This window comes from Manacus candei, unplaced genomic scaffold (genome assembly GCF_025592945.1).
Source record: "Manacus candei isolate 608988 ecotype Guabito, Panama unplaced genomic scaffold, ASM2559294v1 h1tg000002l, whole genome shotgun sequence".
NCBI classification, from domain to species: Eukaryota; Metazoa; Chordata; class Aves; order Passeriformes; family Pipridae; genus Manacus; species Manacus candei.
The window spans coordinates 2,396,079-2,416,668 of record NW_026138050.1 but is presented as its reverse complement, the minus strand read 5'-3'; the positions used below and the strand labels follow the sequence as shown (position 1 = coordinate 2,416,668).

Here is a 20,590-nt window from a genome sequence, read left to right as displayed (position 1 = left end):
TGGGTGGAAGTGCCTGTCAGCTTTCATTAGAGGGTCAGTTGGTGGTTTTTTGGAGGAAACCATCTGCACGGCACAGCCCTTCCTCTCCAAGTGGGTGAGATCCTGCTGAGTGCAAAGCACTTCTCAGCTGGACTGTGCAAGTGTCACAAACTCTCCTTCCGGCCCACTGGTGACAGATGTGGGGGTTTCATGACATCAGGCAGTTTGGGCTCCTTTGGCTTTCACCCTCCTGGTTTGGGTTGTTCAGCTGACGCGTTTCACCGAAGGCCACTTTCAGTATCGCTAAAAATCTGTGGCTGCATCATGGTTTGCACCCCCTGCCCCCCTCAACGTGCTCTGAGTGATGTGTAAGCATAAACGAGGCTTCTTGAGGGACAGAGGAAACTTGCTGTCTGTAGCAACTTGCTCTGCAGTTATTTTTGATTGAGGTTGTTGTGGTTTGTGCCCCAGAAGACACTGGGCTGTGCACAGGCAGTTCCCAGCAGTGCTGGAAACTCTTGCCTTCTCTGATCAGAGATGTTTGATTTCTAAAGATCAGAAGGGAAACAGGTTCGTTTGACTTCCTCTAATGTTCACAGGGTCAGGGAGCAATCCTGTATTTCTCCATCTCAGTCCATAAGAATGTGGAAGCTCGTAGGAGTATTAATTACAGCCCATTATAACCTGCTTGACTAGGTAAGATGCTCAAATGGTTCCTGAGACCTGCTGTTGTTGAAGATGGACATTTTTCCCCAACTAAGGAAACCTTCTGGTTTTGAGGAGCTCAGAGCAGGGCTGATCCATGGAGCAGCCTGGTCAGATAGTGTCAGGATCGAAATTCTTGCCTGCAGTGCTGTGCAGTTCATTTGCTTTGTGGAGTCCTGATGGCTTGTTGTGAATCTCTTCCAGCCCAGCTGGTGAATTTTTTAATCTGCTTTTTGATCACACAGGGACCATGTACTTACAGCTCTGCACTGCTGTTTAGTGTTTTTTACATTATGAAAATTCCTGGGAAGCCCTGTCGAGGATGAGATGCTCTTTGTGATGGGGCAGCAGAGACACATTTGGAGTCACTGCCGTGAAGACAGATATGAAAGTTTCAACTGGCTCTGTGAGCCTGGGAATGGAGGAAGTTACTTGCAGAAGTGGGAATCTGAAACCTAGAAATTGGGCCAAGTAATTAGGGACCGGCTGGGTGCTGTGCAAACACAAACCAAACGGACAGCCATTAGTTTTCATCTGTCAAGGGGGAAAACTACCAGCTTTTCAGCTGGGATAATCATTGATGGGCATCCAGCTGTAATCCAGGGATGTGGCACTGCTGTTCAATGTGTTGGTTTAAAAGAGTGAACCCCAAATAACTGCAGCTTCCAGTCCTTGATCTGCTTTGGGGGCCCATCTTTGTCTCTGTCTGAGAGCAGTGCTGTGAAATTTGTGCTAAGAGTGGGTGTAGCTGTGCAGCTCAGCTTCCAGTTGTGAGCACCACAACCATGGTGTGATAGTGCAGATTTCAGCCCCTGGTTGACCCTGGGTAAGTGGTGGATGAATTGCTGCACCTGCTTCCCACGGCCAAGGAGGTGCTTTTCTGGATTTTTGTGCTTAAATGTGAAACACCCTGGGCTGGAGTGTACCCTGTCCTCTGGGAGCAGTGGCTGGGTGCTTGGTTGTAGGTACACATCACTTCCCACCCCTCCTATGAGTGTACAAACTCTTTTGCCACCTTCTCCAGCCAAAATTCCTGTCCTACCAGGAGGAGAGGAGACCCAAATTTCAGAGGATGCTACAGAGCCAGGAGCACAGCTCTCCTGACACTCCCCTCATGGTGAGCCCCACAGGGCGGTTTCCCTCAAGGAACAGCCAGGAGGAGTGAGGATAATCTCATGCCACGTGAGATCCTTGTGCAACAACACAGGTCATCCTGCAGTTTGGCTGTTATTGTGAAGCCTCTATCGGTCTGAGGATGGGCCTGGGGCAAAAGGGAGGGGCTGACTCTTCTGGTGACATTCTTTGGGTGGCTGCAGGAATGATGAGGAGGAACTCTGGATGACACTGTCCATCAGCTCCATCCTGGCAGGAAGTCCTCTTGTCATGACAAGGAGAAAGCCAAGAGGGATAGAACAAACTGTACCAAGTGTGATGGAATACTTGTCCTCCAGCATGAGCTTACAGGCTCTGACTTGGTGGCTTGTTTTGGGGAGCCAGATGGTGACACTAAATGAGCCCAACTTTGCTGGGCCTGAATCTGCCACTCAAAACTGTGCAGATGGTCCTAATGGGTGAGTAATCCCAGCCTGGAAACAAGCAGCAAATCTGGGTTCTTCAGGTCAAATGTGCTCATTGTATCCTGTAAAACAAGAAAAATACCCCCTCACCAGTCAGTGAGGCCTTGTATGGTCCCGTCCCCTTCTTTTCTGCTCATGTGGTGCTCATCTGGCCCTCTGGTTCAGGGAGCTGAATTGGCTGAGAAGCAACTCCCCCCTCCAAAAAAAAGTGATTAGTCTTCACCACAGGTGGTATAAGCTGGTGTTGGTGGTAGGGAGGGAATGGGAAGGGGTGCTGGAGGAAGGGCAGGAACCACAACACCCTGACTTAGGTCAATTAAAGCTTGTGGAATTTCACCCTGAGGCTTTAGTGGGATTTAATGTAAGCAGTGCAGTAGCCTTGGCTCCTTGCTGTGGCATGGGAGAAACTGCACCTACGGAGCAGTAAGGAGAAAGGAATGAGGGAAGGTGCCCACAGATGAGAACAGCTCCGGCTTCTAAAGAAACACAACACTTGGTAATTACTAGAACTAAGCACATTTCCAACGTCACTGCCTCTTGCAGTGTCAGAGCACATTCATTCTGAGAAAACCAGAATGTGCTGGGCTTGCATTCCCTCTCCTCTTTTCATGAATCTGCAAACGTGTTCAGAAAAGGTCTGTTTTGAATACCCATATTAGAGGTGTATTAATTTTGAACTTGTCAAAAGGAACATTTGCATTGGAAACAGTTCTACAAGTTTGTCTGCATCACCAATGAAATGAAACCCCTCCCGCTCTGTTCTGATTCAGCTTGGGTTGATTCCAGCTGAACTCAGGCACAGGTTCACTGGGCTCTACTCTCCCTCACTCAGCACCTTTCTGACTTCTCTCTGCTCGCTACAATTACTTAAAGATGTTTGAAGGAACCAGGCTAAATGTGATGGGACCTCAACTGTTATTTTGGTTCTCCTTGCCTTGTAGATGAAGCCTCTAAATGTGGTAGGGCTGCAGACCCTGTGGATCCATGTGTCTAATTGAAGCAGACAAGACTGTAACTCAGACTTTGTATATTTCAATGAAATATTCATGAATCCAGGAGGGAATAACCCGGGGTGAACATCCAAGTTGTATAATCTGAATATATTCTCTATTACTGTCAGCAATGTGCAGACAGCTCAGAAAATACCGAGGAGGGTCTGTGCTTGTTGAAAAACATCTCACTGCTTTGGCTCTAAGGACAATAATGATTGTGTTTGCCCAGACTATTTAATTAGCAGATTTTCCCAAATTGGGCACTTAAGGACTTAAGTCCCCATTTACCCCATGCGAAAGCATGTGGCTTCCCAGGAAGGCTGAGAAACTCCAGCTCCCACTGGAGTTGGTGTGAGTGGAGGGTGCCCAACCTCCCAAAACAGGAGGCAGGTTCTTACTTGGCTGTTTAATACAGACTGAAGTGCTGAACACTAAGCACACCTTCATTAGATGATGCTCGTCTCTATTTTTGAATTGATTGCTCCGAAGACCTGTAGGTTAGGAGTGGGAAGGAAAATCAGTAATGGAGCAAAATGACTGTGATTTAGAGATTGGATTGCACACAGCCAGAGCCATGCATCAGGATAATGAGATTCAGTCTTGTTTGCTTACAAGCACTGGAGACAGAGGCAGAAAACGCGATCCACCAAACCAGCTCTCAGGAAATGAGAAACAATAGGGCGAGGAAATCAAATTTCAAACTGCAGGGATATATTTATCAAGTTTTCCTTAGGATTTTTTTTTTTTTTTTTTTGCAGAGCTTTTTGGGCGTCCTCGGTGCAGCGTTCTCCCAGTGTTTTTTCGGGCAGCCGCCATATGGCTGGAGGATTAGATCACTGTAAAGCACCGTCGTTTGTGACCTATTTGTTAATGCGGGGCTGGGGTCAGCGAGGAGGGACGGATGCACTTGTCATTGTTTGGTGCTTTTCAAGTGCTGTCCCTGTTGTCACTCGCACCGCGGCCAGACATTTGGAACAAACTCATTAGCTAATTAGTGGTGTGCTCAGCCCCACGTGTCCGCAGTCGCTGTGTGGGCGATATTCCCATTATGGCTGTGGAACAGGCCCTCCTGTGGCTTCCTGGCAGCTGCTCTTCCCTAGGTTGGTTGGGAGGGCAGTGGTGGCTGGGCGGAGCTGGGGGAGGATGTGCCTTCCTCATCTTCACTGGGAGAGCCTCTTGCACAGCAGGCATCCCACTGCAGCACTCTCCGTGTTCCTTATCCTGCTTTTCCTTGCCATGCAACAGCCCCTCTGCACCCACTCGCTGGGTTCACTGCCACCGGCTTATCCCTGGTAACCAGTGACAGGACCTGAGGCAATGGCATGAAACTACATCAGGGCAGGTTTAGGCTGGATATTAGGTGAAGGTTCTTCCCTCAGAGGGTGGTCAGGCACTGAACAGGCTGCCTGCGGCAGTGGTCACAGCACCAACCCTGACAGAGCTCAAGGAGGGTTTGGACAATACTCTCAGGAACATGGTGGGATTTGTAGAATCACAGAATGGTTTGGGTTGGAAGGGATCTTAAAGACCATCTTGTTCCAACTCCCCTGCTGGGGGCAAGGGCACCTTCCACTAGCCCAGGTTGATCCAAGCCCCATCCAACCAGGCCTTGGATGGTTCCATGGATAGGGCAGCCACAGCTTCTCTGGGCAACTTGTTCTGGTGAAAGGTGTCTGTGATTCTTGAGGTTGTCCTGTGCAGGGCCAGGAGCTGGACTCGACGATCCTTGTGGGTCACTTCCAGCTCAGGATATTCTATGATTCTGGGATCTGCTGTCTCCCCGTGGATTGCTCTGCTGCCCGGGTGGTTGTGAGGGCGGTGCCGTGGCAGTCGGCTGCTGGTGCCGAACTCCCACTGCAAATCATGGCCTTGAACTCTGCTTCTGCCAACGCAGCTGAAACTTCGTGGGCTGGGAAGGATTTGAAAGTGGCTTGGGTCAATATCCAAGGTGTGGTACAGCCCATTCCAAAGAGGGATAGGGCAGGGCTGGGAAGTTTTCAGCACCAGGTCCTGGGTTTCAAATCACAGGACAAATGCAGTGACCTCCTGTTGCTAATGCAAAACAAGGGCCATGGATGCACTGCCATGAGTCCTTTCTCTCCTCAAGGGACCATCCCTTTGCAGCCTGGGTAAATCTCTGCTGGTGCAGCTGTGTCACTCTGATACCTGCCCAGTGCAGCAGGAACACTGCAATTTAAGGCATTAACATGTAAATAATAGTAATAAAAAAGTGTAATTTTACTTGACTGGCTTGTTTTGCTCACACTAAGTGGCTCGATCTGGTTGACAGAAAACAGATTTTTTTTGTCAGAGATGTTCCAGCTGCAGGAGCTTTTTGCTGGGTTCGCTGATTTGCACACTTAGACTGTAGAAAGACACCTGGGATGGAGCTGGGGATGATGAGGAAGCCGCCTCCTGCTCCAGAGAGCTGTCTGCCCAGACCTGGAAGGAAGACAGGCAGGAGAGAAGGCAGCAGGAACAATCCTGTTCTTCCCATTTTATTTTAACCAAGAGCTTTCTTCTCCTTCTTTAGAGCTGTCAGCACCTGATCATTAGGATTAATGAATGTGCACAGAAACATTGGGCTTCCATCATTGCCATTTCCTTCTAAAGAAGAAAAGGGGGAAGGATTCTTTCAGCTCCCGCTGATAGCATCAGATGTGTGCTGATCCCTTATATTTTTCACCCAGAATTTAATTCTGCCTACCTCTCCTAGCTCAAGGTTAAGAGCTAAGCCAGCATTGCAGCTTGCTGCAGAAGGGTTGGAGCTTCCCAGCTCCCAGATGGTGTTCAAGGCATCGGAACTTGCAGCATTTCTTAACAAGTTGCTTTTACTGCAGCTCACTCCGTGTTTCACTGCAGTCCCCGCTCTTCTGTATTTAAACCTCAAATCTATGGCAGATTTGATACTGACTCCATGGGAAAAAGGGCTGGGCTGGTGGATGCTTCATCCCTGGAAGTGTCCAAGGCCAGGTTGGATGGGGCTTCGAGCAACCTGGTCTAGTGGAAGGTGTCCCTGCCCATGGCAGGGGGGTGGAATGAGATGGACTTTAAGGTCCCTTCCAATCTAAACCATTCTGGGATTCAACAAAGTTTGCAGTGCTCGGCTGGACCCTCCTTTCACTTTAAAGGAATACCTCATAAACTGGAGTTTGCTCCACCTTTCCATTGTTTTGTCATGCTTCAGTAAGGCAAGACTCCTCAGGAATTTGGGTTTTAAATAACCAGCAGCACTGCTCGGAGCCAGCTGTGATCCGAGCAGAGCCAGCTTCTCCCCTGACCCACGCCAGCCCCGACCGTGTCCCAAGCACCGATGTCCCGTTTCCTTGAATTGTCTCACAGTTTTACGAAGGGAACAAATATATTCAGGGAGCATTACAATGGGTCCACCAACCTCCTCCAGCCTGCGATGCCGGACACAGGTTTAGTCATTATCCCCAGAGGGGAAGGACGTGTGCTCCGACCCACCCAGGCCGTCCGGCTCCTCCTGCTGCGTTTGTGCCTCTGTGTCCCCACCAAGCTCCCCTTCATCGCCCAGTGTGGCGACCCGAGAGCTCCATCCCTGATCCATAGATGTGCCCATAAAGTGTCCCTTGATCCACAAACGTGGTTATTTTGTACTGCTGTCTTGGGCAGGAGGGGGAAAGTGCAGTAACCGCGCTGTGTGAGGAAATGGGAGCTGTGCCAGGGTAGGCTCAGGTTGGACAGGAGGAGGAATTTCTTCACAGGAAGGGTGATGAAACATCGGAATGGGCTGCCCAGGGAGGTGGTGGAGTCACCTGGAAGTGGTTAAGGAAAGACGAGGTGTGGCACACAGTGCTCTGGTCTAGCTGGCAAGGTGGTGATCGGTCACAGGTTGGACATGATGGTCTTGGAGGTCCTTTCTAACCTGATTCTGTGATTCTGCTTCGGGGGCTGCCAGCCCACCTTGGACCCTGATTTTTGGGGGATCCTTGGCTTTGAAATGTTTCCCCTGGGAGCTGTGAGCACAGAGGGGTCTCCCCAAGCCTTCTCCTTCCATCGGAGGCAGCCACGGGCACTCTCTAAAGTGTTCCCTGACCAATAACTGTGGTTATTTTGTACGGATAGACGTTATTTTGTATTGCTTGACCCTATTTTTTGAGGGATTCCTAGCCCTGAAATCCAGGGAGCCCTGAGGGGGCTCCCCAAGACTTCTCCTTCCATCAGAGGCAGTCACAGACCCTCTCTGAAGCATTCCCTGATCTGTAACTGTGGTTATTTTGACAGACGCTATTTTTTATTATTTGACTCTGTTTTTGGGGGGATCCCCGGCCCTGAAATCCGGGGAGCCCCGAGGGGGTTCCCAACCCTTCTTCCCTCGGAGGCGGCCACGGACCCTCTCCCGGGGTTCTGCCCCGCGGGCGATCCCGCCTTGTTCCTCCCTGGCGCCAGGTCTGGCTGCGAGGAGCCCCGGCGGAGGTCGGAAAGAGGGAAGGGAGGAAGGAGGGGAGGCAGCGAGGGAAGGAGGGGACGGGCAGCGGCGCGTTCCCCCCCCGCCCTCAGCGCGGCCGCGCCTCGGGGCCGCGCGCGGCCGCCGGTTCCGCCTCCTCCGCCGCCTCCCCGCGGCCGCCGCCGCCATGTTGGATGGTGCGTGTGGGTGTCAAGCGCAGCCCGCGGCCGCCGGGCACCGGGACACCGGGACACCGCGCCCGCCCCGCGCCCGCAGGTCAGCGCGGCCCCCGCGGGGTGCGGGGCTGGGTGTGGGGGGGACGGGCGGGGCCCCCCCGCCATCCCCTCGGCGCGGTGGGCGCGGGGTGGGCGCGGGAAGGGCCCCCGGGGGTCCCCGCGGGGCGGGCGGCGGGGCCGCGGTGGCCCTTTGTTGTCGCCGGTGGGCAGGCGGGTGGCGGCGGGGACGGGCTGGGCCCCCGCGGGCCGAAGTTCGGGCCTGGCTCCCGATGGGCCTCCCGGGGCTGCGGGGGATGATGGCGGGGCCTGCGGGCTCGGGGGGCTCCCGGCGGCGGCCCCGGGGCGGGGAGGGGGCTCCGGTCCGCCCTGCCCGGCCCCCCGCCCCGGCGCTGTTCGCCTCGATCGCGGCGGGGCGGGGGTCGTTTTATTCTGTTTCCAGTAATATCGCCATTTGGAAGGTGTGTGTTAGTGCTTTTAATGATTTTAAAAGGTCTGCTTTATATAGGGGTGTCGGACTAGATGGTCTCCGGAGGTGCCTTCCAACCCTAACAAGGGGTCTGTGATATATCTCTATCTATCTATCTATCTATCTATCTATCTATCTATCTATCTATCTATCTATCTATCTATCTATCTATCTATCTATCTATCTACACACGTATATATATATATATTTATTTTTTTTTAAATTACCTGCAGTACCTGTGATGCTACAGATTGGGGTTGGGTAGTCAGCCAGCTGTATTACACTGTGCATTATTGCTGGGAAATGTATTGAACAGTAATTATCACAGCCTGCCCGCTATGGAAGCTCCCTGTTTGAAAGCCATAAGGCTTTAACATAAATATCGAAACATTAAAATACGAGAATTTCGAGCCACGGGGCTTTAACATTGGTAGCGTTTGGTCTCAGTTTTATGGGTGTGTAATGCTTCCCCCTCCCCCTTCTCAAGTGTGGTATCGTCGCTGAGCTGAAAAGCCAAGTGAGATTTAAAATTTACAGCAATTGGACATATTTCTTGTTCTTGCCTACTAAGAAAATACTCTGAATTCTCCATCCATTTTCAACAGGAGGTCTGAAGAGTAGTTCAGCTTGGGAAGGCGTTGCAGATGTTATGGGCTGTGGAGTCTGACTTTAGGAGTTCAGAATGTAAATCAGGCCATGAGATTAAGTTTTATTATTCTCTCCACTGAAATACATGTTTTATGGTAATACAGAACTCTTGCATAATTCCCGTGTGTTGCTGTGTTTTGTGAGACACAAGGTCACAGCAAATTGTATTGTTGGGATGTAGAATGTGGGATGTTAGAATGATTTTTGATTAGAAATATAAATATATTGCAGTGATATTATTGGCAAAATGTAGCCTATTTAGGAATTGCTTCTAAATATGTTTGTCTTGGCTGATTCTCAGATATGTTATTTTTGAGCAAACTCAAATACAGTGTTTTATTGGGAAGAATCAAAACTTTTGATAAATTTTCCTTTATAAACTCGAAATAATGGTAAACTAGCTTGACCGAATTTCAGAGATAATGCTACCTATATTAAATATTTAACTAAGTTATCAAAATTTATCAAGTACAAATGACCCATGAGTGTGCATTCCTGGAGGCAGATGCTGATAAGGCTGAATTGATTGTGGGTTACATTTGAGGAAGTTTGACTTGGGGGTGATGATTGTAACTTCCTCCTTGCCATGAAGTAACTCTGCGACATCACGAGGGTTCTCCTGCAGGGCAGCTTGACTTTTTACATGCACTGAGGGATGAAAATTAATATCAGCCTTTAGGAAATGAAATCTAATGCCAGTAGGATCATAGAATCATGGAATGGTTTGGGTTGAAAGGGGCATTAAAGCCCATCCAGTGCCACCCCCTGCCATGGGCAGGGACACCTTCCACTAGCCCAGGTTGCTCCAAACCCCATCCAACCTGGCCTTGGACACTTCCAAGGATGGGGCAGCCACAGCTTCTCTGGGCACCCTGTGCCAGGGCCTCCCCACCCTCACAATTCCTTCCCAGTATCCCATCTATCCCTGCCCTCTGGCAGTGGGAGCCATTCCCCTTGTCCTGTCACCCCATGCTCTGGCAAATAGCCTCTCTCCATCTTTCTCCATCTTTTCATGGACTTCTCTCCTTAGAAAAAAAATAATTGCCCCCTTCCCTAGGTAGGAGACAAGTAGTGTTGGATAATATTTAGGCTGTGAATTCCCTGGTGGTCCCGTGAGGACCAGAGGAGAGATCCCTGGCTGTCAGGTGGCCTGGCCAGTGATGTTCAGGTTGGTTTTCACCTCCATTATTCCTACAGTCACTTTTAATGAAGAGTTGACAAACTTCTGATGTCCAGTGTAATGCAGGGAGCAGAAATGGATTCAGCTTGGCCTGACCACATCATTATTTACATAACTGGTTAATCATGCTAATTTTGTTCCAGCTGTCAGCCATTTGATTGCTTTCAAACTTGGAGCTTTTAAGAAGCCTCAAATCTTGGATCACTGCTGGGAAATGCCAAAGGCCTAATTTGTTACTTCATAAAATGCTGATAGTCTCTCTTGATACAGAAATTAGTGTTTTGCTTCTGTGGTTGGGGTTTGTTGTGTTGTTTTTGTTTTTGTTTTTTTTTTTCTTTTTAGAGAGAGAAATCATTAAATGATAATCAGTTTTAGGAGAAATACATTACAGAGCAGTTATGATATTCCTGATCGTGCTTTTCTTAGGTCTCATACGTAGGATGGGGAAATGACTATCGGTTTTGTTTGGTCTACAAGAATATAAGTCTCTCTAATATCTTTATTTAATGACTGGTACTCAGGAAGCAACTTTCCAGTCTTCCAGTGCCATATTTGCAGAGCTCTAAATTGTCCCTTGGGAATGGCACTAATAGAAAATGAAATGTGCCTGGTTTGTAGGAACGCCTGTAATGTTCTTTTTCCACTTTGCCTCGCTCTGATCTGTGCAGGGAAAATATCGAGACGTACCAGTACCCTGCTGGCTTAAGTGCTTCAAAGAACAGCGGGTTTTTGTGTTTTTCAGTAGCCTGGCTGCTCATTAGGAAGGCAGGAGACTCCATGGAGGAGAACAACATGGATGCTGCCCTCTGGAATAAACCCTGCCGGGGCTCATGTGGGGCCGCTGGCGTTGGCGTGGCCCGGGCTGGTTCCAGGCTGGTGTGTGCTGCATAACAGACTGTGAAAAGTCCAGGTTGGTTTAGGTGGCTGTTACAGGGTTGTTTTCCTGTTCTGTGAGGGAAAAGGATTCAGGATTGGTTCAGTGTCAGAGCAGGTGACTTCAGAGACCATGAGCTCCAGGGTGGATCTGGGCCTCGGTGGCTGAGCCTCTCGGTGAGTGGAGCAACAGGTAGAGAGCTCCAGAAGAACTGGTATTCCTTATTTATCATGCTGCCAATAACAGTTTTGTCTTTGGTTTCCAAATTTGGCATTTGCCTGATTTTATGACAATGCTCCAAACCATTGATAAAAGCAAAACAGTTGCCTCAGACACTTGTAAGGTGTGTTTGATAGGTAACTAGGGGTTGTAGGCAGCTTTTAAGGAGAGAGTAGCTTAAAGGACCAAGCTTGAGTTCCTTCAAACTGTAGTACACGTGTTCAGTTACCCACAAGAAGATAAATGCTTGTAAACATCTGACAGTGGAGTTTGTATGAATGATTATACTAATAACAAAATATAAAAGTATTTTGTGTCTGTTGGTTGCAGTGTCCCTGGACACTGGGGGTGTTTGCAGAATTTGGTTTGTAATTCGCTATTGAGCATTTTTACATGGAGATACAACTTTGACTCATTATGCTAGTGAGATGCTTTTCTTCTGTGTATGTAATTTGTAGCTCATTTTTTGGTATTGTTACAAAAATTGAACTTGAACTGATCTCAGAACCAGTCCCCTGGATTGCATTAATTGTTAATAGTGTGTCTCTGTGTTTCATATCACTCAGAGCTGTTAACAGAAATGCCTCTAACGAGTGCCTGGAGCTCGTGTCCAAGGTCAGGCCTGGGCTGTTCACTCTGCCTGTGCCTTGGCTTGCAAAATCCAGCTCTTTCCAGGTGGGGAAACCGGAGCTCAGGCATGAACAGGTCCCCACTGGCAGTGGGAGTGCAGCTGGTTCTACCTCTGGGACTGGGTAAAACCAGTCCCAACCCAGGCCTGGATACAGCTCTGCCTTGGAGGCTCCACTTATCTGTGTTTATGGTGGAGGTGGCTGGGTAGAGCTTTAAGGAATCTCAAACACAGTATGTTTTGTTGTCCTCAGACATACAAGTTGTTTGCAAGTAATAATTCTCCTTCCACAATCAGGAGTCGAGTTCCCGGAGCTGTCTCAAGTAATTAGTTGAAATTTGTGCATGAGACCTCTGCAGTTCCCTTCCACATTTCTGCAGCTCCTGCCTCTCCTCCCAGTGCTGTTTTATTCATGTTGTCTGCAGTTGCTGAGTCTTGTCGTGTCGCTGTATAATAAATACTAAAGGTACAGGTCATGAGGAGCAGGAGAGTTTTGGAGGGTGACCCAGGCAGGAGAAGACTTTCCTCTCTCTCCTCCTACTTTCTTGACTCATCACTCCTTGTCCTTTGCAGGTGTGTGCATCTGGTCAGTGTTAATTTGAACAGCAGTCCTGGTTCCTCCTCCACTTGTCTCCTGGCTGTGTTTCCCATGACATGGATTTGATCACCTTTAGACCCAAAGTCTTGGTGGATGTTCTTTTTCAGCAGGAACTCCTGTTCTTATCCCTCACAGTAAAATATTAATCTGTGAATCATTTGCTCTTTTATGCTCACAGTGCAGCACTCAGCGAACAATACTTCAACAAATTAAGTCATAAAATTTTTTTTTGCAAGTTCAAAGCTGCTTATTAGTTTAAAACTAGGCCAGACACCTTACCTAGAGGTGTTTTCTGTCCACCCTACAGGAATCTGAAGACTCACTTGCCTTGTTTGCTTTTCAGTGTTGCAGGAGTAATGGCTAATTTTGGGGGCTGCTGTTTTAGGGTATCTCCTTAAAGATCTGTGGTGGAGTCTGGGGGTCAAGGCTGAAATTCAACAGCCAGACATTGATTTAATCTTCCTCCTGTGTAACCTCACAGAGACTTTCCTGCCCTTCTGGAGATGTCACTTACATAATGTGATGTCTTCTAAAATCAGCCTGGGAGTTTTCATTATTGAAAAGCAGAAACCCAGGCAGAGTGAGCTCCCTGCTTCTGGTTGGGTTTGAGTTTTGCCACCAAGAAATGCTACAATACACGTTGTACCCCTGCTAGAAAAAGCTGTCAACACGGGCAGCGAGGCACTAATGGTGTCTGGGATGTTCTTTTGCAATTTTTTCTTTATTCTCTGAAATCATATTAATTTCTAGACTTAACATCAATTTAGTAGTTTCTGAACCTTTGCAAGGGCAATGGTCTTTACAGAGCTTTGCCAGAACAAAGACATTTTAAGAATCTTAATAGAGAATCGTATAATCTTATTACAACTGCTCCTGTTTAAATCACTTCCTTGTACTTAAATAGCAATCTGTCACCAGCTCTTTCTTGATTGTAGTTTTTGTCAGTCGCAATTTATCCCCCTCCCTGGTTTTTGTTGTGCTTTTTTTCCCCCTGATTGTGCAACCCTCAGGTTGGCAAAGCTCCTCCTTTCTCAAGCAGTTCTTCTGGCTCCGTGGGGACTGATCACAGGAGGGAATTGCTCACCGGTGTGAGGGCTCTGCAGCCCACAGACAAGACCTTTGTGGGACAAAGCTCCCTGAAATAACTGCTAGAGACAGTTCTGATGTTCCTCAAGGAGAGGCAAACCTAAGTGTTTGTAAAGGTGTAACTTCCTCTCCTGAGGCACACACGTGAGTGAGCCCCTCAAACAGGTTTCCCTGTAGGAATTCTGTTCCCAGGAGGTTCCTGGTGTGTGTTTCTGGCTGGGTGAGCATCTTAGTTTTGTCGTTCTCCTGATTTTTATTTATTTATTGTTCCTTTTAGTAATGAGGATTTCTTCAGCCAAATCTGTTGACCCAATTGCTGCTGAAGCTGCTTTTCTACTGACTTTCAGCTCTGTTTGGACAGGGATGAGCCTTGTGACAACAGCAGTAAGGCAGAGATGTTTGTTCTAACCTATGAAATCAGCCAGAATTCAAGATCATTAATTAATCCTCATCCTGCAGTTCCATTTAGAACTGTTTTAACATGCCTGTTCCTTGATGCAGAATGTGCTCTGCCACATGGTGCATGTAAAGGAAAGCACTTCAATTATTATTTGAAAAACAGGACTTTAAAGCTTTTAATTATTCACTTAGCTAATTAATCAGTGAAACACCCTACCATTTGGTGACATTGCTGGAATGTGACTGGTGATGTCTGTTCAGAGATTCCTGAATTGTGCATCATCAGCAATATTCAGATCCAGGGAAGATCTGGTGCATCTTTAAAATGCCTCTGCCCATGTACTTTAATTATTTGATAAAAAACTCTTTCTCTCATGGCCATTTGAAAGCATAAACTTGCCTCTGTTCTGTTATCTAATAAAATATTTGCCTTCTGAGCCCATCCTGCCTTGTTGCAGGGGTTTGATTGCTTCTTGTAATGTTCTACTGCTTGCAGTGATGGGGTTTTTTTATTTTTAAGGGCTTGGGATGCTTATTGCCAGTGAGAAGTGTTACTATATTTTTGCTGCTGTTGTTGAGCAGAGTTCATTAAGTTAAACTTTGTCTACCAATTTAGAAGAGTTTCTCAGAAAGTAAAGATAATGCCTCTGTTGGAATGTTCTTAGATAAACAGCAGAGGTGACACCGAGTACTTTCCTTAATGTGAGCAAATGCAGAGCAGAAATCAATATTTAATATTGTAATTTTTGAGAATCTCTACAACTTACATATATTTTAAAGGCAGAAATTTCTACTTGCTGCTCAGAAGAACAGGAAAACTTGCACTGAGCCGTGGTTATGCAGCCCGTGTTTTTTATACTTTTTCAGCCAAACAGCTGCTTTCTGAAGATTTTATTGGTAGTTGGATGATTCCTCTGAAAGATATTTGTGTTTATATGTTTACTGGTTCTCTTGGGAAGATTTAATAAGGAAGTAAAATACAGGAATGTTTAAAATTGGTTTTACTTGGTTTTCGGAATTCTTAACTTCTAGAGAAGCCGAAGTATAAAAGCTTGAGTCCAGCAAAATCACTTTTAAACTGGTTTATTGCAGAGAAGCACTGAGGTAGATCATCAAAGGATTTTTAGTCTCCAAACTGCTTAAGTGTTGTATTTAAAATTTACAAATCGCTGCCCCCTTTGTGGAACACTGAGACAGACTGAAATGTCTGGCTCTTTTTTACATGTGACTACCTAGAGAATAATCTCCTTTTGCCCAGCCTGCTGCTTTAAACACACTCAACTGGCATTTTGGTGTCTTGTCTGCCAGCCAACAGCGTCTGTGTATATTTAATTTCATAATAATACAAACTTATGATGCCTCTAAGAGTATTTACATGGGCTTTAAAAGTCAGAACATGACCAGCTGAAGGTGTACAATATTGGGGGGTGCTCTGCAGGGAGCTCTGCTTTCCTTGCAGGCTGCTGAAATGTTGAGGAGGTGAAGAACAGCAGGAGAGTTCTGTAGGTTCTCTTCATTACTCCTTTTTTAATTTGCTCTGTGAGGGGTTGGTTTCTGTTCCACAGGTGATGTTCTGGATCAAGCAAAGTGTGTAAGCACGTCCTGGACTTTGAAGGTGTGAGGGATTTGTTGATCTGGGACTGGCAGTTGATGCCAAACACAGCACCTGGTTGTTTAGTACTGTTGCCTTTCCAGGTGTAAATGCAGGAAACACGCTGGAACATCCTGAATGCAGGAATACTTTTGTTCTTTATGTGCCACACAAAGTTCTGTCTGGATGCTTTGGCTTATAGCCAAATTTTTAATCTTTTTCTTTTTTTTTTTTTTTTTATTGTGTGTGTCAGCTTGGATAGTGTATATAACACTACAGTGCCTTTCCTGTCCCTGGAAATGCTGGTTTTTAGTTTTATTTTAAGAAGGGATTTCTTATTATTCCGAAGAAAAATAAACTTTAAGAGAGGAGGAAAATTTGTGCTTGTTTGTTGTTATTTTCTTTTCTTGTTTTAGTTTATGCTTTATAGAAAGGCCTGAAATGTGCTGTCAAAGCTTTGTCTCTCATCTCACCAATTCAAAACTTAGAAAGTGAGCCGGGGAAGGTGGGGAGGGTCTTGTAGTTGAAGTAAGAGAAGAGAAGAGTTAAAAAAAGCATCCAATGCCCATCCAACCTGTGGGACAGATGTGCCTTTAGAGGCCATGAGGCTTGTGCTGCCATCAAGCCCAGCTAGTCTGTTGTCAAAACTCGTATTTTAATAAAATATGGTGATTTGGGCATTTTCTCCTTTCATGGGAAACCAGAGTAAAGAGAATTAAGCCCCGCCTGCCCTTCCGTGCTAAACAGATGCAAATCAACCCCCCTCCCTCCAGTCGCATCCTCTCTCCTCGCGGGTTTCTACACTGTTTTGATGAAAGCGGGTTCTGGTGCCAACTCCCAGCCCAGAGGGCAGGTGAGAGGAAGAAAAAAAAAAACCCCTCCCCGTTTCCAGCTCGGTGATTAACGCATCTTTTGGAGCTTGTAATGTCATCGTTCCGCTGAAAACAAAACTTCCAGCGGCTTCTCAGCGGAGCGTGGGGTTGTCAGAAAGGCGAACATCAAAGTGGCGAGAAAAGAGGAGTTTATTTAAAATATAGGAGAAAGACTTAAAACGTTCGTGCTAACCTATGAGAGCTCTTAAAAATTAAAAAAAAAAAAGGCCTTTGAAGCCAAGCATTAAAGATTTAATAGTATTAATTGAATTAAGCTGTGGGAGTTGAGGATATGTAGACACATGTGTATATGTTCTGAGACATCATCTGTGTTAAGGCAGCAAAGGTACTGAGGGTTGAATTAACTGTACTTGGTTTAGAAGGGCCACCTTAACAAAAACCTCTTTATTCTGGGAGTTAATTAGGGTAGAATCCATTAGAACTGAGAGTGTAAACACAGGGACAAGGTACTTCCAGCCTTGGGAAACTGCAGCGGACCAGCCTTGGTGTACCTGGGCAAGGCAAAGCCAGCAGAGGAGTTTCCAATCTACATTTAGGGATAATTTTGTTTATATTATTAAGGCTGATTTATTTTCTTTAAAGATTAAATTCCTTTTCCTTTCTCTGTTATGAGAACAGTAATTTAATACCGTTGGACTCCATGGTAAGGTTTCTCCCCATCCCTTTTCGGGTTTGGACTTTTTTATTGGTGGCTAAACTTTCATGTCACTTCATAATTATTTTCTCTCAGGAGTGGCTGATTTTGGTAGAACTTAACCACTGTTTAGGAAGAAGTTTGTCCCTTCCATGGCTCTGTAAATAGACAACAAAGAAAAATCAGATTCAAGTGTGTGGCACTGTAACAATTGCAGTAGCCTGGTGTTGAGGGGTTTTTTTTTGTTGTTGTTGTTTTTTGTTTGTTTGTTTGTTTGTTTGTTTTTTTCTTTGCAAATTAAAAACTCATTTTAAGGCTTAATATATTTGCCCTGGACATTCACAAGCAGGGAAAAGCCATTTGTAGAAAAAAAGAGTAATCAAAGCTTCTTGCAAGCGTGGCTTGGCAAAGGAAGGTGATGTCCAGGGGGGAGCAACACCAGGCAGGATTTGATTGCTGTGGAAATACTGGTGTGGAGAGACACCACCAACCCCCTCAGGAGGGATAACAAACTTGAGGGTCATCTTAATACATTCATTTTTCCTTCTTCAGGGAGGTGGTTGCAGCCGGTGTGAGGAGGGTCGGGTGAGCCCTCCTGGCTGCAGATGTAGCTCCTGAATGATTCAGCACGGTGTGTTGTAGAGTATTGATGAATTCATTACTGTTCCCTGATGGATGTTAATGGGCTGGGATTTCTTCGGTGCATTTGGACTAGATGGAAAAAAAAAAAAGGTTAGAAAATGGAGTGAGTTTTTAAGCCACTTTCGTGTTCTGTTTCTAAATCCAAAGAGAGAATGGTTTTCAATGACTTGCATGAAAACTGTGGTTAAAGGAATAATCACCAGAGCAGAGATACCAGGCAGCTCTGGGAGGTGCAGGGAGGAGTAGCACAACCCAGGGGATTTACTTGCATTTTGTTTGATGTGTCCAAGCCATCTCAGCTGTTTTGGAAACACCAGGGGTAGGTATTGTCTTCTCCATGTGGACTCCTGACAAGATATCTGGAGTCCCAAGGCCATGGGCAGAGTTGCTGGTTGCAGAGCAGCAAAGCTAAGAGGGTATAACATGTTCTCTGCCAGAGCTGACTGGGAGAAAATGACCTTTAATGATGGAACAGGCACAGATGCTTTTGAGTAACAAGTCTTTGTCATCCTCTGGGAAACGAGCAAGTTGACTCCCACTCAAATAATTTTCCGTCTAAAAATCCAAAATAGATAAAAGAGTAGGTAGGATATTACTGCTGGAGGACAGATTCAGAAAACTTGAGGAATTGTTATGCTGACAGCTGAAAATTCCTGTATGTCTGCATAGGAGAATGTGGGATTCACTGGCATCTTCGAGCCAGATTTTTTTTTTCCCTAATTCCCCCCAAATCAACAAAATAATAATAAAACAGTAGCAGATCATTGCATTTTTGAATATGGATAATTCTTATAAGTGACTGAATGAAGGAATTGTAAAGTTTTAAGTAGCATCATGAGGAAAAATCCTTCATGTCAAATGTGCTGATTTCTTTTTTTAAACCTTTCAGCGATTCACTTCCATCAAAGCTGAACCTTAGAGTACAGCTCAAAACCAGGAACTGGGGCAGCACAGAAGTTGACCAAAGTGATTTATTCTTGTATTATTCAGTGTTCTTGAGTTCTGTTTCATGGTGAGGAGAATCCAGTCTAAATCCAGGCTGCTGGTGGCAGGGTTGTGCCCTCTCCTCTGGAATTGCCTTTCCTGCCGAGGTGGTGATCCTGCATTGGACAGCTCTGATAGGAAGAGGGAGAAGAAGTGAGTTTGTCTGGAAAAGATTTTGGAAGCTGTGTGGTGTGTACAGTGTAAAAAGATAGAAAATAAGGAGGAGTAAGAGGGAAAGCTGAACATTTAGTGTTGCAGGACAGAGCTAAAATCAGTGTGGAAAAGGGGCAGGGCCAAGGTTTGATGGCGTTTGTTAATTTTGAAAGAGCAGAGGACCAAATTTCCTCCTCCTCTGTGGCTGTCCAAAATGGAATTAATGTGCTCCTAAGGCAGCAAAAGGTGATTTGCCAGAAGCCCTGTTTGCAGCCCTTGCCCAGGTCCCTGCTGAAAGCAAGTCCCAAAGCTGAACCATCCTCTGGAACTTGCCCAGTCGGAGGTTCCCGGTGCGGAGTCGAAACGGGAGAGGGCTGTGGAACTGCTGAAGTGACTGGTACTGCCCTTAGTTGTGGTGCACTTGCAGGTAATTACAGTGACCTTGGGATTAATTGGTTGGGTGACCTGAGCTGTGAGAAACCCCAGCTCTCCCCCGGAGTGCGGGATCAGCTCGCTGGAGCGATTCCATCCGGAGATCTCCAGGCAGCAGAGCAGCAGGAGCAGGACTCTGCCTTCCACAGCAGCCCTTGGCCAGCTGAGAGCTGAATGTAACGTGAAGCCACATCCTCAGTTCCTCTCTGAGCCCGACTGCTGAGCAGCAAATCCTGGTGTAAAACCCTGGGGTTTGGCCGTAACATTCCTCCAGTGGTGGTGGTGGGGGGGGGGATGGAGCATTTTGGGAGATATGTTTCCTGCTTTGCAATTTTACAGCAACTTAATTAGGCATAGAGTTACAGACTGGTTTGGGTTGGAAAGGTTTTCAAAGCTCATCTCATTCTACCCCCTGCCCTGGGCAGGGACACCTTCCACTAGCCCAGGCTGCTCCAAGCCCCGTCCAACCTGGCCTTGGACACTTCCAGGGATGGGGCAGCTACAGCTTCTCTGGGCAACCTGTACCAGGGCCTCCCCACCCTCCCAGGGAAGGATTTCTTCCCACTGTCTAATCTCAGGAGCTGCAGGTAGCTCAGTTTTTGGAGAGTTAAAGGACTCTGATGTTGTCACCAGTTATGCCAGTTGAATTAGGACAGTGTGTTGACTTTTCAAGATGATTGTGCAAATCTGGTGGCTGTGAGGGAAGGTACTTGAAATTTTATGCCATGAATGGGCTTTGATGAGTGTGAATAGGGCATTAAATCAATCTCCATTTTCCTTACAGGCTTGTAGTTTGTGCTGGCAGGCAGCACACTGAAAAAAGTAGTGTTTTAGATGTAAGGACAGGGGTGATTGAAAAAAGGAGTGTTTTGGTTGTGTGCACAGGTGTGTCTGCATCTTGCACTGTTCCTTGAACAGTCCTTCTCCTTAGAAATTCATGTCACAAAGTAAAAATATTAATTAATCCCTCAGCTTCTACCAGTAGTAGCGTGGAGAGTTTTTTCCCCCCTAATCTCTGTCATGGTGAGCATTTGCCTTTGGCCTACTGAATTTATTAATGTGGTTTCATGTCTGTGGTGTGTAGGTGGGTTGGAGAAACTGCACTTGGTGACGTCTGCCTCATGTTAATAAAGTGCCAGATGAATTTAGTTAACGAAATCATTGGGTAATTAGTCCTTAGCAGCAGGTACCTTCCCAAAATATGGAGTGTGACACACGAGCACAGATCTAGATGAATATGAATTTAAAAAATTTCAGTTCTGT

General features: G+C 46.6%; 2 protein-coding genes across 4 annotated transcripts in view; one reads left to right on the top strand and one right to left on the bottom strand.

Annotated features, from left to right (window-relative positions):
- Nucleotides 1–20,590, bottom strand: part of SHMT1 (serine hydroxymethyltransferase 1) — a 147,212-nt gene that overhangs the window by 87,337 nt on the left and 39,285 nt on the right. The gene's annotated exons all lie outside the window — the stretch shown is intronic.
- EPN2 (epsin 2) overlaps nt 7,789–20,590 on the top strand; it is a 42,719-nt gene continuing 29,917 nt past the window's right edge. For all 3 annotated transcript variants that reach the window (XM_051778161.1, XM_051778171.1, XM_051778143.1), the window contains exon 1: nt 7,789–7,940. The gene's annotated coding sequence lies outside the window, so the exon portion shown is untranslated. The remainder of the gene's footprint in view (nt 7,941–20,590) is intronic.